This window comes from Onychomys torridus, chromosome 1, assembly GCF_903995425.1.
Source record: "Onychomys torridus chromosome 1, mOncTor1.1, whole genome shotgun sequence".
Classification (NCBI taxonomy): domain Eukaryota; kingdom Metazoa; phylum Chordata; class Mammalia; order Rodentia; family Cricetidae; genus Onychomys; species Onychomys torridus.
This window is the reverse complement of record NC_050443.1, coordinates 161411534-161428071: the sequence shown is the minus strand read 5'-3', so window position 1 is coordinate 161428071 and position 16538 is coordinate 161411534. Positions and strand designations below refer to the sequence as shown.

The following is a 16538-nucleotide window of genomic DNA, read 5'->3' as shown; positions in this document are numbered from 1 at the left end:
AAAGGGAAACATAATGGCATCCCTTGACCTAAATCCTATGCATTCAATTATTGTTACCTTGAGGATCCTGGGAATAAACCCAGCCTGGAACAGTTCCTGCCATTTGCTATCCTTTACCTATTTCTACCCCACTGCTTCTACCTTCCAAATCCCAAGTTAAGAGGCCTTTAAGCCCAGAACAAGAAATAGCATGGCCCACGGGAGTATTACTCCCAAGTCTCAAAATTGAAACCAGTTGACACAATTGTTTTTATGCACAGAACAAGAATACGACTCAAAGTGTGTATGTGAGACTGAGGGAGGAAAGACTGGAGAGAGTTTTCTACTTAGAACCATAGAGATTAGTTTGGTTTTCATGTATTTGTGTAAATAAGGCCTAAATACTAAACAAACATAGAGTACATCTTCTATTTGGAATAAATATAACTAAACATTTTTGAGCAGCAGGAGTTGGGGAGGAAGCAAAAATAAATAAATAAATAAATAAATAAATAAATAAATAAATAAATAAATAAATAAAAGAATATGATGAGAGTTCTTAGACATATGTACTGGAGGGGCTTTTCTGAGCATAGGACATAGGACATGGCAGTCAGAAGGCAGGTATGCAGACTTCACACAACTTCCTGAGCAGAGCAGAGGCTAACAAACTTTTCACTACAGGAACTAACTTGGCATGTCTGCAGAAGTACAGGACCATGAGTGCCTGAGACATGGAAGGAAGGGAGAGACTTGATAGAAATTAAGTAGGCAGGATTCAGATTGCTCAGGCATTGAACTTTTATCACAGTACTAAGAAAAATCACTGGAGAGCTTTCACCAGGATGACACGATAAGTCTAAGATAATGCTTCAAGTACCACTTTCAGCAGTGCAGATAATATTTACTGATTCAAAGACGCAGGATGCTCTTTGATTTGGTATATCAGCAAAACTCCACTCCTCCTCTTTTCCTTCTCTCCTTCCTTCATTCAAATTTCTCATCTTCACCATGTCCTATTTACTTATTGATAATTCCTGGCAGTGAATCTCTGTGGTGAACCAAAATGACAAAGTCCCTGTGCAGTGTGGTAAGAAATGGAAAATAAACATATAAGATAACTGTGGTTTATTACAACTGCTCTGAACAAAAACTACTGAGGTAAATATGACTCTATTAATTTTCCTGGAAAAAAAAAGCTGAAGTTCTAGGAATAAGTGAATGTCTAAGGTCAGAGAAGTCACAGTAGCTAGGACTCCCTGGGTTTTCTAGCTCTAAATTCTATTTTCTGTTTACTGTTTACGTTTCCCATGATGCTGACTTTGGTGTCTTGTCATGGCCTGAGGCAAATTCTGCCTTTGACTTGAGTCTGGAGAGAAAGATGGGTGTTAGAAGGCTAGACAGGTCTCATTTCCAGGTTGGGACCACCTGAATATCTGATCACATTGCTGTGTAACTGCCCAGGACCACGGTCATGTATACAATAAAGACACAAACCTTTATTCTCCACAAATAAGAGTAACTGCCAGTTCAAAAAAAGCATTGCATAGAAGTCCTCAGTTCATAACCTGGTGGCCCCAGAGCTCGCATAAGCCTTTTAGATGCTAAAACAAGTTCCATTTGTGCAGCACAAAGCCCCAAGTGAGCGTTTCTGGAAACATCAAGCTCTAATAAAGAAATCATCCATAAAAGCACTTAAAAAGGTAGCCAGCTTTCCTTTTTATCTCTCCTTGTGGTAAAAATTCTGCACCTTATAAGTAGGGAACTTGGCAGCTGGGAGAGTGTGTCCTAAGTCTCCCCTGGAAAGGAATTTACAAGGCCAGACCAGGGCGTGATCTGGGAGACACTGCTGGCTGGCTCCTAAGATGGGTGATGGAGCTAGACCTGAGGATCATATTGGTTGCCATGTCAGAGAGCTGTGGAATTGATAACTAACATTGCCAATAAAAGCTTGTGGATTTTACATTGCGGTTACATCTCCAGGAGAGTTTGTTAAGAGATTAGAGAAGTAGTGAACTGCACTTTACTTTGTCTCCCAGAAAAATAAGGATTTTCTCTTTCCATTCCTTCAAACCCAGCTTAGTGTATTTCAGGAAAGAATTCTATTAGCAAATTCTTTTCTGTTTCTGCCAGTGCTAGAGGAAATCCAGAAACAGTGAGCCCTGTGCCTCAGGGCTCCTCAGGCTGTGTCCCATACCACCCTCCCTTCCTAGTTAGCTCTGCTGCATCCCAACTCAGCTCGGGCAGGGCCATTCCTAAAGCCCCAGTCAAAGGTAAGAGACATACTGAGACAAGACGACCCATTAAAAGTGGTTTCTAGGAGCTAGTGTGAGGGAACAATGATACAGAAGATTTTTAGGGTGGGGAGACTGTTCTGGATGATACTAAATCGTGGGTACTTTCTATGTTGATCCCAAACCACAGGTGGACACCATAGTTAAACCCTACTGCAAAATATGGACTTTCTGTGTCACTGATGAAAACACCCACTCTGATGAAAGATACTGGTAATGGAGGAGACAGAGCACGTGTGAGGACAGGAGGCATGGGGGCATCTCTGTACCATCTAATCAGTTTTCCCCTGGACCTGAAGACTTCTCTTTTACAAGAGAATTCTTTTCTTTTTTTTTTCTTTTTTTGGAGCTGAGGATCGAACCCAGGGCCTTGCCTTGCTATGCAAGCGCTCTACCACTGAGCTAAATCCCCAACCCCTTACAAGAGAATTCTAAGAGGCAGGATGAGACAGATGGAGAAGGGAGGAGGGGAAGGAGAGAATGAGAATGGGTCCTGCATCCCCTGTTCTGCTCAGGAAATAACTTTTCAGACACATTCCTTGTCTCCTCCTGGTTTTTCTGCTAGAAAAGTGGCACCCTCCTCCTCCTGAGAAAAGGAGTGCATTTCAGTGCAGCCATGCGTCCTCACGCCCGCCCTTCCCCAATGGTTCTGCCACTGGGAAAGAGGGGACATGTGAGTCTCCACAGCTAGGCAATCAGTTGTGAGCTCCCTTGGGAGTAGCAGATGTTTGTGCAGAAGAGATCTGCACATTCAGTGGACAGAGTCCAGACCCCACCAACCCTGGGCACTTCTCCTAGGAGAGGAGTTTGGAATTCAGCTTGTCGCTTTTTTTTTCCCCCCAGCGTGTGATTTACAAAGCTTTCAGGAAAAGGAATGGGGACTTAGCAATCTGTGTCCTCCTGACTCCCACGCTAGGGCAGCAAAAGGAGTCTTCACAGAGATGTAATTAAAACAAAAAACAAAAACACTGAGCTCTGAGCTCACCATTGTGTGGATATACAGATAAGACATTGTCCTCCATCTGCAGAGCCAATAACCCACTGTGTGTTTGTAAGATTACAGGTCAGTCCTGATTAGGACTACTACAAAGAGCTAGATCATGCTGTCTTAACATGTCTACTCTGGGCATAGGGGTGTAGCTGTGGGCTGCTGGCGCTCATTTTTGCTTACTGTTCTTAATGAGTAACAACAAATATTCAACATTCCTGTGCATATCTGTTGAACACTCTCCATGTACATTGTTCTGGATACAATCATCAATCATGGATTAGAGCACAATTCAGTAGTCTGTAGTGAAATTAAACCTATGGTTGCAGTCACTATAGCAACATATTCTGAGCCAAGCCATTGCTGTTCAGCTCTTATTTAGCTTTGGGAAAGAAGCTCTGCCTTTTATTATTGCCAGGCTGGCTTACTTGGCTAGCCTATCTATCACAAAATTGTAGGACAAGTTGTTAAATAATCCTGTCTTTTTTCCCGTTCCTCTAAGGGGACCATCCCCTTAGAGATGGTACCCCTTATACACAGCATAGCTGAGCTATGCAAACAGGATCAACTTAATGCACCCTTTTTCTGGAGGAACACCAAATTATAGACCCGTATATCCCAGGGTATCTGGATTGACTGAGACTTGAACCATCCAAACAGGGCATCACAAGGAGCAACAGAGCCTAGAACTGTGACAAGATTTTCTGTTCCTAGCTCTACCATCAATTATGTATGTGTGTTTGGGTTCTGGTTTCTCATTGATTGAGCTGAATAAAACTTCCTCCCCCTTATACTTCCAAATTCATTATCAGTATACTTGAAAAAAAAAATTTAAAGCATAAGATTTTGGTTTTGCATTTACATATAAGTAAAGAAAATTATTAGATAGGAGTATATCTTAAGGCAAGAAAATTACAGGCACTTTTTTTTCTTTTTTGTAAAACTTTTGATTGTAAAGTTGCTGCAATCAATAATATTTTTAACCTGAAAAAGGATATCTTTATTTTAAAAGGCTATGAATGAATTAAGCCCTTTAAATAGCCAAGTAAGTAGAAACCTTAGCCTTACGTGCGTCCCATTCACTCTTTTGGGTTTATTACAGTCATCATGCTGGATGCTGAGCTGAGCCCTGTAGACAGAATCTGCCCTTCAGGAGCTGACACCACAGATACAGACAGACGGTAGAGACATTAATAGGGACTATGGCAAAAGCATTTTAAGGAACAGGAAAGAACAAAAAAGGCAGTCTGGTGAAGGCATGCAAGGGCCATCTCCGAAGGCCTTCTGGGAGAGACAATGTCTAGGTGGATTCTCACTAAGTGGCAAGTTAGATGTAAGGAGGCAAGTTTAGATGGCGGTATCTAAACACGGGCAGTAACATATACAAAGACACAGAAACACTCATTTTCCAGTGAGTCATGGTAGATGAAGTATGAGTAATTATCTCAGAAAAATTTTCTCATTGCTATCCCATGGCCACACAGGGTGTGTGAAAATTGAAGAATTCAAAAGCTACAAACCTGGAGGTGGTATGGCAGGGGAGGTACAAACCCAGACAAAATAGCCTGTGACCTGTCTCTTAGTATAACCTTTCTTCTCTTTCTTTTCTTTCCCGTGGGATCCATCAGGAACATGAAAGAAGCAAAACGTACCTGTTTAGGGGTAGCTGTGATGTGAAATCCAATCCTGTCATTAGGGGCCCAACAAAGACTTTTCCATGCACAGCCTTCTTTGTGAAAGGCTGCTGCTGAGAGAAGAGCAGCCCTGGCTGTGGGATCAATCACTGGGACTTGGCTGCCTCCATCAATGGCCAGAGCACCAGGCTGCATGCCCATGAACATGACTCGCTTCTTTCTCCTCTAAGTTCTAACCCGTGGCTGTTGAGATCAGAGCCTACACTCTGCACCATCTGCTGGGGCAGGCAGCACTTGGCCCTAAGGCTTGTGCATACAGGCTCCTCTGATTATTTCCCTAACCACTCTCATCTTTTGTCTATTTATCAACTTGAGCAGTATGCACATTCTGTCAGTAACATGCATAGTAGCTGTGACAGCTCATCCCTTTGGGAAGTAGAAACAGCTCTGGGCCCGGCATCAGATGGAGCTCAAAATGCAACACAGTAGGTTTCTAGTCATGTGAGCCTTTATTTCCTCTGTGAAAGTGGGTGATAACTGCATAAGTTGAAGAGCAGGAAGTGTTTGAATTTACTTCTTAAAAGTACTGACTTTGAGATCAGACTGGCCAGCTTTTCCAATTACCCCCTATATGTACTTGAAATTACTTGAAAACTTCAGTGACCATCAGTTACCGACCCTATGAGAATAGCATCTATCTCAGAGGGCTACAGAGGGTTGGATGAGATGAGCCGGTGAATTTCTATCTTTCACCCCATCATAAATAAGCAATGGTTATTAAGTGCTTTTTGTTGTTTACAAAGCAACTTTGTAAGGTGTAAAATTGCAAATCACAATAGATAGTAACAATAACATGAACATAACTGTGGTGAGAATCTTTAAACATTTGTATAGATATATGGAAATAGATTCAAGTAGTGATGATTAAAATATTAAATTTATTTTTTAAAATTAAATTGCCAGAAAATTAAAGGAACAGAAGGGAAAACTGTGATTCCTGAATTTGAGAGGAAGTGACTGCAAATAGTTAAAGGCAAATTAAATATTACATTTTCTTTCCCTCCAGAGAAGATGTGGCCAAATTCCCTCTGAAAGCGATTAAGGGCCTGACAGGGCTTCATTGCTAGTGCTAACACCTTCATGTCTTGTTTATAAACGGCCCAATAATCTCTGGAAACCATGGTATGTCACATCAAAGGGCTAATGACAGCACATTATGTGAATCACTGAGTAGCAACAATTGAAAATCTCACTCTGCCATTAGCCATTTATATTGTTCCCAGATTACAATACTGGGGGAATCACAGCTACTGCAAATTTTATAAACCTAAATAAATGAGAGAGAAGAAGCAATCTCTGTATTGCTGTGTCTGAGCTCAGGGGCATGCTGTGCCACGCTGGGAGCAACCTGCAGGTGAAGATGAACACAGTTGGTTCTGGGCTGAGAGGAGCCGTGCCCAAGCTGCTCAGCTTTCCCAAACCATGAAAAATTACTTAGAATAATCAGTCCAGAAAGAGAGAGGAACAAATAATGAAAGATGTAAAAGGAGGGAAAGGGAAAGGCCCTTTGGTGGTTGGAAGGCTATTTTGGTGAGTGTCACAATGAGATGGACTTAAGCTTATTTCATCAAAGATACTGTATTTGTAGGCAGATAGGTACTGATTCTGGGAACTAACCAAAAAATCTCCTAATTATTGACTATTAGAACCAAAAATTATATGTCTTTTTCTTAACTCCATTTTTTTGTCTTAGGAGCTATTCATTTGAAGTGGAAATGCTTTATAGAAATAGAACAACCCTGGAGTCAGCATTCAGCACACACACACACACACACACACACACACATACACACACACACACACAGGTGTGTGCATGCATATACACATGCACAAACACTCATGTACACATGTACACACATACATGCACATACATAAAATATTGGGGCAGAAATGGAAATATTAGAAAGAAATGAGAGTAAAAACATGGGAATAGAACAAGTAAACAATTCTTCTTTAAATTGTTTAAGTATATCCCACAATTTATCAATTTTCAGAACTTGATAAATCATTAAGTACTTTTATCACTAACTTTGAACTGTTAGCAATGTCTTATTTCATCTCAGATTTGGTTTTAAGCATGGCAAGGACTGAGCAAAATATACTGTTTTCACTTATTCTGGACATTGGAATAAATAAAATGGAGATGTAGAGGATATGGAGATGGAGGCAGTTTAAGAAGTAACTTCCACATGCTACTTCCTATGCAACATAAAGGAAGTGTATGTGACTCTTCCTAATCAGAAGAGCCCTCAATGTCACGACCCCCACAACCAAAGCCTGTGACAGATCAACACTACGTATACTCAGCAGGGAAAGCTACACAGAGCACTGAATTACTGCAAAGGGTCCCTTTAGGTTGTTTGGGGTTTTTTTTGTTTTTTGTTTTTTCCCTGCTGGTAACGGAGCCCAAATTTTATCAATTAATTTAAAGAGCCACTCCCCCCCCCCAACGCCCCTGACACCAATCACTACCAAAAGATTTAGCTATGAAAGTGACTTGGGTGTCTTTATCCAATATTTGAGTTTTTCCTCCCCAAGGTTTCTTAGAATTTAGCTTTTGATTCTCCCTAGTGACAGGGCAAACTGAGTTCATCTTTCTGTTTAAACAGCTATTGGAAGTACAGGACAAGAAAAGGATACATGTACTGTTTCACAGCAAAAGAAATAACATTAGAGGTTTTTTTCCTTTGTGTGTGTATATGTGTCTGTGTGTCTGTCTATCTGTCTCTGTATGTGTGTGCGTCTGATCTGTGTCTGTCTCTATCCCTCCATCTCTGTCTCTGTCTGCCCCTGCATGTGTGTCTCTGTCTCTCTGTCTGTCTCTGTGGGTGTGTGTCTCCGGGTGTGTGTCTCTGTGTCTGTGCATGTCTCTGTCTTAAGAAGAAGGAAGGCACAGTTAGGCCCCTGAATGATACTGTGGAGGAAAGATTAGAAATGGAAGAAATACAGTCAGATAGGAAATGGGGAAATACAGGCAGATAGGAAATGGGGAAATACAGGCAGATGGGAAATGGGGAAATACAGGCAGATAGGAAATGGGGAAATACAGTCAGATAGGAAATGGGGAAATACAGTCAGATAGGAAATGGGGAATACAGGAATATTGGAAGCTTCACCAACAGAATACAAGAGATGGAAGAGAGAATCTCAGGCATTGAAGATGTGATAGAAGAAATGGATACACTGGTCAAAGAAAATGTTAAATTTAATAACATTCCTGACACAAAACATCCAGGAAATGTTTGACACTGTGAAAAGAACAAATCTAAGAATAATAGAAATAGAAGAAGGAAAATAATTCCAGTTCAAAGACCCAGGAAATATTTTTAACAAAATCATAGAAGAAAAATTATCCAGTCCCTTCTGGCCTTTAGAGTTTCTACCGAGAGGTCAGGTTTAATTCTAACAGGTCTGCCTTTATATGTTACTTGGTCTTTCTCTCCTGAAGTTTTTCATATTTTTCTTTGTTCTGTATATTTAGTATTTTGATTAAATGGAAGGACTTTCTTTTCTGGTATAATCTATTTGGTGTTCTGTGTGCTTTCTTATGATACCTTTGTCAAATATCTCTTGCTGTTGCATACCTTTGCAGTCACAAAGATTTTAATAATCTGTATTTGTCCTGTTTTAATAATTCTGTTTTCAACTAGATGTTCACAGATTGCCTATATTGATTGGAACCACTTATTCATAATTACTCCAACATCCTCAATAATTAAAGTTTTGCCTCATTACTATCTTTTCTAATGTCACTAGTAAAAATTAATTTCCCTGGTTCTCCCAAGTTATACAAATTGGTGTTTACTTTTAGAAAATAAGCAAATTGAAGGCAGAACTATTAGGACACAATAATGCAAAGTGAAAGGCTATTAAATCATCTATGATTAAATTCAAATGTTTGAATTTTTTAAATAAATTGGTCATTAGAAGAAGCCATTCTCCACTCCAAGGAACAGTTATGATGCTGCCTAAAGGGACATTGACCACAGATTTGTTGATTCCCCCTTGTTGCCTCTTAATTGACAGTATTTGTGCATGTGTATGTCAATGACAGCATGGGCAGAATGTGTTTCAAATGTTCAGAACAACTTCTTCAGGTATTTTGCCAGGACTGAAAAGCACCTGAGTGCAAACCCTTACCAACTCCTATAAGATAAAGGAGACAAATAGCTTGCCAAATGAAATGTCTTAGAAACACCAATTTAATGATACATATAAATTAATCATAAACATATGGATTAAATTTCCCCCAGAAAAGGCATATTTAGGCTCTCTCTGGACCACAAGTGATTGAAAAATGATTGGAGACATTTCCTGAGCCCAAAGAGAAAAGGAGTATGTCTATACTTCTTTAACTGTATATATTAGGGCAGTAGATAAATTATCCAGGGGATCTAGGAAAGTTAAAAATGTGGACAGGAAATAAGAAGGAGATTTGGCTTTAAAATATGCTCCAGGTACATCTGGGGCAAAATAATCAGAAACAGGGAGATTTCTGTTTGACATAGAACTCAATATATTTATAGAGACTGAAAGATATTCAGGGTGATTTCTAATTGGCATGGTACACAGAATAGAAGGCTAATCATTATTCCTGATGATGCAAAGGTAAATGCCTTAAACTACAAAATATGAAATTATGAAATGGTGTTTATTGCCCACAGAACACACTCAAGGTCTGCTTTGTTTGTCCTATCAAGATTCCTTGGATGTAAGAAAGGTTTAGCAAAAAGTTGACTAGCTTTTCTACATGACTCAGGAAAAAAATGACCAAAGTCTATACAGTAGTCTTTAAGCAAGGAGTCCAGAAGCAAGATGGAATCTGAGAGTCAAGACAAGAGAAAATGAAACTCAAGTTCAGGTAGGGCACAGTCTCTACGGATGAACTTATATCTTTTTGTTTGTTTGTTTGTTTTTAATCCAGAAAGCCATTATGGAGCATTCACAAGAAACTTTCTGATACTTATTTTTGTGTTTTCTAATCATTTGTAAATAACTTTTTGAAGATATCAGATATTCATCTAAATAGGGGAAACTAAAGTATACTTATAAGCAAGCTCTGACCTTGGGAATTGGACCATATAGTGCAGTGGAGTTTTGTTTGTTTTTAATTAATTTTATTTTTTAACATTTAGTTTATTAAATTTTTTGATAATTTTATACATAAATACACCATTTCCACCCCTCACTTTTCCCCTTCTAACTCCTCCTGTGTCCCGCTACTCCCTCTCAATTTCATAATCCTTTCTTTTTTAATTATTATTGCTATATACACACACATGAGAAAGAGTGGGGCCTATATTAATACAACCTGCTGAATCCATTTAGTGTTGCTCACATGTATATGTCTTTAAAGATGATTATTTGAGATTGAATAACTTACCAAGGAGCTCATTCCTGAGAATACTGACTCTTCCCTCCCTGGCAGCTTTCAGCTTTCTGCAGCCCTTCATCTAGAGGTGGAACATTGTGAATTCCCCGTGGACACTGGCATGTCAGCTAATGTGGCAATTGTGCAGTCCTATTTAGGCTACTGTATTATTGAAATTTTGTGGGTGCAACTCCCTGCCAATTTTCAGAGACATCTCTTATCAGCTTCTCTGATCCTCTGATTCTTACATTCTTTCAGCTCCCTTTACCATAATTTTCCCTGAGCCTTAGGTATAGGGGTTGTGTTGTAGATGTATCAGTTGGGGTTGGGCACCCGTAGACAGTTGTTCTCTTCATTTTGATCAGTTGTGGAGTTCTGTGATGGTCTCTGCCTGCTGCAAAGAGAAGCTTCTTTGGTGAGGGATGAGAGCTGCTCTATCTGTCCATGTTAAAGATAAGTATTTAGAAGGCAGTCGAGAACTAGGCTGGTTTAGGAAAGTGGCAGTAATAGGTTCTCCTCTAGGGCCCATGGCCTCACCAGCCACAGTTAGTTACGTTTACATGGCCAGGCATGAATTCTCTTCGTTGAGTTGGTTGCCACTGAGCTGTGAGTGCCACTATTACATCTTTCAGTCTGTCTTGCCATGCAGGTCATTGCTGTGATTAATAGGCTTTACCGATGGGTAGAACTGTTGTTTGCGTTTCTTCTTGGGCAGCTAATGTAGCACCTTCAGATACTAGGAGAGCTAGCCCTCAGGAAGGAGCTTCCAGGTCAGTTCCAGCTCAGTTCCTCCAAGTACTGTGTCCAAAGTGTGTGGTATCTTTAGCAACAAGGTCTTACATTCAGGTTCTGGGAGGCAACCAAGGGCAATGGAAACGCCTGTTTTCCTTCAGGAGTCTCTTAGACTCTGCTGACCAATGACTTGAAGGGAAGTTTTCCATGCCTGGCCCTAGGGGGTTGTTAGATAGTGGCTCTTGGAAGTGGTGTAACTTCATTTAAATTATTTATATATGTTGTGTACACATAGATTTTTTATATAGTATATATGCATTTTTAAGTAAACATAAAGTAATAGGTTTCCCTGTAGCTTTTTCAATTATCTTTGAGTTTTTCTCCCCCCCTTCAGTATTGCAGGACCTCTCAGTAAAGTTCCACCCAGTTGTTCCCCCCCAGCACCTGTGTCCTACTGCCATCCCCCCCAGCACCTGTGTTCTACTGCCGTCCCCCCCCAGCACCTGTGTTCTACTGCCGTTCCCCACCAGCACCTGTGTTCTACTGCCATCCCCCCCCAGCACCTGTGTCCTACTGCCATCCCCCCCCAGCACCTGTGTTCTACTGCCGCCCCCCCCAGCACCTGTGTTCTACTGCCGTTCCCCCCCAGCACCTGTGTTCTACTGCCATCCCCCCCAGCACCTGTGTCCTACTGCCGTCCCCCCCCACCTCAGCACCTGTGTCCTACTGCCGTTCCCCCCCCAGCACCTGTGTCCTACTTCCGTCCCCCCCACCTCAGCACCTGTGTCCTACTGCCGTCCCCCCCACCTCAGCACCTGTGTCCTACTGCCATCCCCCCCACCTCAGCACCTGTGTCCTACTGCCGTCCCCCCCCCAGCACCTGTGTCCTACTGCCGTCCCCCCCAGCACCTGTGTCCTACTGCCATCCCCCCCACCTCAGCACCTGTGTCCTACTGCCGTCCCCCCCAGCACCTGTGTCCTACTGCCGTCTCCCCCCCACCTCAGCACCTGTGTCCTACTGCCGTCCCCCCCCACCTCAGCACCTGTGTTCTACTACCGTCCCCCCCACCTCAGCACCTGTGTCCTACTGCTGTTCCCCCCAGCACCTGTGTCCTACTGCCGTCCCCTCCACCTCAGCACCTGTGTCCTACTGCTGTCCCCCCCACCTCAGCACCTGTGTTCTACTGTTATCCCCCCCCAGCACCTGTGTTCTACTGCCGTCCCCCCCAGCACCTGTGTCCTACCGCCATCCCCCCCACCTCAGCACCTGTGTCCTACCGCCGTCCCCCCCAGCACCTGTGTCCTACTGCCGTCCCCCCCAGCACCTGTGTCCTACCGCTGTCCCCCCCCAGCACCTGTGTCCTACTGCTGTCCCCCCCCAGCACCTGTGTCCTACTGCCGTGTGCCCCCCCCCCACCTCAGCAGTAACGCTTTTCCTCTTTCCTGGTTTCTGTGGTTACTCCAGGTTATAGTCACATCTGAAGATTGGGAGCTAGGATCCACAAATAAGATAGAACGTGTGGTATTATGATAACAAGGTCATCTGTGGGAGTGAGACCAACCCATGCTGAATTATTGTATTTGACCAAAGTATTCAACTTGGCTAGTCATCCCAAATATACATTATTTAGTCAAATAAATGTATATTTAATAGGATATCACTTCTGTGACCCTCAAAGTTCTTAGAGGTAATTTCTGAGTGATCTTTAACTTGTTTCCATATTTATGCTAGCTGTCAGGGTTGGTGTTTGGAGCCAGGTTTATGTTCTATGTATGGAGTACTCTCTCAGGTCTCACCTGAAATCAGTTCCTTTCATTGTGTCTTGGGTTTATCTTTCACATTATGGGAGCATGAGGGGGCTCAAGCTATTAGTTGATCACCCCTTATGTGTACTGTACAGAAACAGGGTGGTTATGTTGTCTTGGCTTCCCTGTGAATTTATTGAACATCCTGGAGAGTTCCCCCACACCTTCACACAGTTCCACTTATCTAGAGTGTCTTTATGGCCAGGCACTCATAGAATCTACGCAGTAAAAGGCAGGAGAGAACCCAGACAAAAGCCAGTACTCGGTAGTAGAGCAGGTGGGAGGAAGGCCACAGACAGCAAAGACAGGCTGTGAAAGCAGACAGCTGTTCTAAAGGCCGCCTGCTGCCACACAGACAACAGGGCACCCAACAACCGATTCAAAATAAACCAGTGGCCCATCGGCCAAATCAAAATGGTAGTCCAAGCCCCCCAGAAAACTCACATTCATCCTCCTAAGGAGACAAATGAGTGGTCAGGCAAGCAGAGCTTGAGCTGGTAACTTGAGGCTGACTCAGTGAGTCCTCGGGTCAAGTGAATTATCTGGAGGTCTCACATTGGATGCCAAAACTGTCAACACAAAACCCAGCTATCACCTCAAAAGGCATAAAAGATAGTTTATTCTGAGTCAAATGAATGCACAGCCCAGGAACATGGGTTTAGGTTACCTCATATCATCTCTCAAATATGGAAGCAGTTTTATGAGCTTTCTGTAGTTAAGAAACAAAGAAAGTCATAAATAAAATAGTTTTTCCAGCTCTGTTAGTGGGAATGTCAAGGAAGTAGATTACAGCACAGTGGGGGAAATCTGTATCAGAAGCTATTAAGTCCCATTCTTAGATTTTAAATTGATGAAAACTTGTAGATTCATTTGTTAGAAATACATTCCAAAGATGTTACCTAATAGTTAAAAGGATATTACATCCAATACAGGGGTGGGCAATGAAAGCCTATTAAAAAGACTAAAGATAGTCCAAGATAATTTGGCTCCAGAGCTGCAATATTCCAACTCTCCATATCATGAAGTTCTAATCACATAACCAGCCTTATAGAATCTTCAGCAGTGACGGGGTATTTTCTGGGAGCTTCTATTTACATGACTTGTGTTGGCATTCCCAAATTCTCATTGGTGAGATGATTAGCTTTTATTCTTAAGAGGAAACAGAGAATTTAAGACATCTTTTGGGCTAAGAGGAAGTAAAATGGGCCTTGGAGGTTATGTTAAAACATACAGAAACCCCTGTCTTACACTTTGATTTTTCTTTTCTTGGTTTGTAAAGAAGTAGTGACCCAGATTGAACCCAGCAGCTGACCTAGTTAAACACATCTCTTTGTTTAAATCTGCTGGCTAATTGGAGACAAGACTGGAAAAATTGTGAACATCTGGATAATTGAGTCACAGTTGCCAAAGGGCCTTCCCTGGGAGGCTGAGTCAGGTCTCCAGTACTTCCAAGAAGGGTCTGAGTTAGAAATGAGGATTCAGGGGGAATGAAATGACCAGGCTGGGTATAAAAGTAGATTCTTATGAAGCAGTGGTGTGGAAAGAACTTGTGTAACCTGTAGATGGTCCTGAACTGTGACAGGAGACAAGCTGGACTGTGAAGGAACTACAGTTCTGAGGATGGGCTGAAGGTGTGTGCTAAAGAGCAAGCCCAGGAGATGGAAATGTGCTCCTCTGGCACCTGGAGGGCTGTCGTGCCTAAGAGTGTTTAGATTTCCCCTACTGGACCTGTGATTTTTGTAAGAGCAAAACTGTCTCTCTGGATAGAACCTAAAAGGAGAGATAAGGAGTTTGCCTGCTGCTGAAAGGTCAAAAGGATAGCCCAGGGTTTGAAGCCTGAAGTCTGACTCTAGGGCCCTCATCTCCCTGTGACACTATATACTAATGGAGTTGGAGGGACAGACATAGATAGTCTATTGCTCAGATACCTAACAACAAACTGTTTTATAGACTGACCTCTTTTAAACATCTAATGCTTCTTGAGCTTAACAGACAACATTTTTTTTGAGTCAGGGTTTCTCTATGTAGTTTTGATGCCTGTCCTGGATCTCACTCTGTAGACCAGGCTGGCCTTGAGCTCCCAGAGATCTGTCTGGCTCTGCCTCCAGTGCTGGAATTAAAGGTGTGCACCACCACCACCTGGCCCAACATTTTTTTTTAAAGTCAACTTTCCATTTAAATGTAACTCAACTTATCTTCCTGGAAATTCTTCATACTCTACAAAGTTCTTCATTTTCTTCTCCTAGGTGCCCTCCAGGTATGGGGAACAGAGGAAGCCATGAGTGAATTGTATTGTTGACATAGGCACATCCATGTCAAGGATACCAATGCTTTAGATCCAGGGGAATGGAGCAAGGCCTTCCCCATATGGGTCAGATTCAGAAATCGCAAAGCCTTCCTCTGGTCCCAGTGTGAATGTTGAGAGTGTGTGCAAAATCTAGCAACTGCAGCTTCTTCCACACAGTTATTTCTAGCCTGAAACTGCTTGCCTGCAGAGACCCTCTAGTGAGGCCAGCAAACTCCTGGCCCTGTTCTGTGCATAACAGACTTGTGGTTCCTGGTAGTCATGTAGTTGCTCTGCTCCGTCAGAGCTCACACAGCCCAGCCTAGCTCATCTGTGTGTGTCTGGGTATCTGCCCTTTCTTTGTTCCCTCACAACTGAGTCAGGGTTCTAGGCCCAACCTGTGCTGGATGAGCATCTGGGTGCAGAGGTGTTTATACCACATGCTAGCACTGGTGGCTCATCTGCTATTCTTTGATTAGTCACTGACCCTCATTCAGTACACATCTCCTTCTCTATTAATTGAAAGAGCCCAGATAGTGAGTCCTTCCAGAGTTTTTTGGTTTTGCTTCATATTGGTACTTGCTACTAAGACTAGACATTATCTCTGCTCCCCATACTCTGACACTTCATAGTTTAGATCTGTCACCAAGATTATTCTAGAACACTGTCCCTATGGCAGTTCCCCATGACCTTGCAGAACATGGAAATTTGAGGTCAAAGGCAATGGCAAGCTAGAAGTGCTGACTTGAGCCTTTACTTTGCATTCACACCATGCCACTGATTCCTGGCCGGCACAGGTGCCCTGTGTTGGTCTGTGAAGTCTCCAATAGAGCAGTCGTTCTCAACCTTTAATACAGTTCCTCATGTTGTGGTGAGCCCCAACCATAAAATTATTTTTATTGCTACTTCATAACTATAACTTTGCTACTTGTTATGAATCATAATATAAATATCTGTGTTTTCCAATAGTCTTAGGTGACCTCTGTGAAAGGATCGTTCAACCTCAAAGGGGTCACGACCCACATGTTGAGAACCACTGAAATAATGCTTCATGTGAGGAATGGGATCTCTCCATTCTTTTTTCACTGTCTTCCATCTAGGGATGTGAGCACTCGGTCTCTCTTCTGAGATCCAGGCGATGTCCTCACCCTGGTCTAGCCTCCCTCGAGCCTTCCATCCACCATGTGCTATCTTCTCTACAGTGTAGTTTCTGATGAACTTCTATGTTCATACTCCTAAGTGTTGTTATATTAAGAACAGCTTTAGGAGTTTAGGGGTGGAAATGAAACAAAATGTTTCTTAAGATTTTTGCCTAATGAAAGATTTTTAAGCTAACTTGAAACTCAAAGCTGAGAACTGATCTTTTTGTTTTAAGTGCCATATGACCTTC

At 42.3% G+C, this 16538-nt stretch overlaps 1 protein-coding gene across 3 annotated transcripts in view; it reads left to right on the top strand.

Moving 5' to 3' along the window:
- Positions 1-16538, top strand: part of Hpse2 (heparanase 2 (inactive)) — a 610759-nt gene that overhangs the window by 479863 nt on the left and 114358 nt on the right. The window lies entirely within an intron of this gene.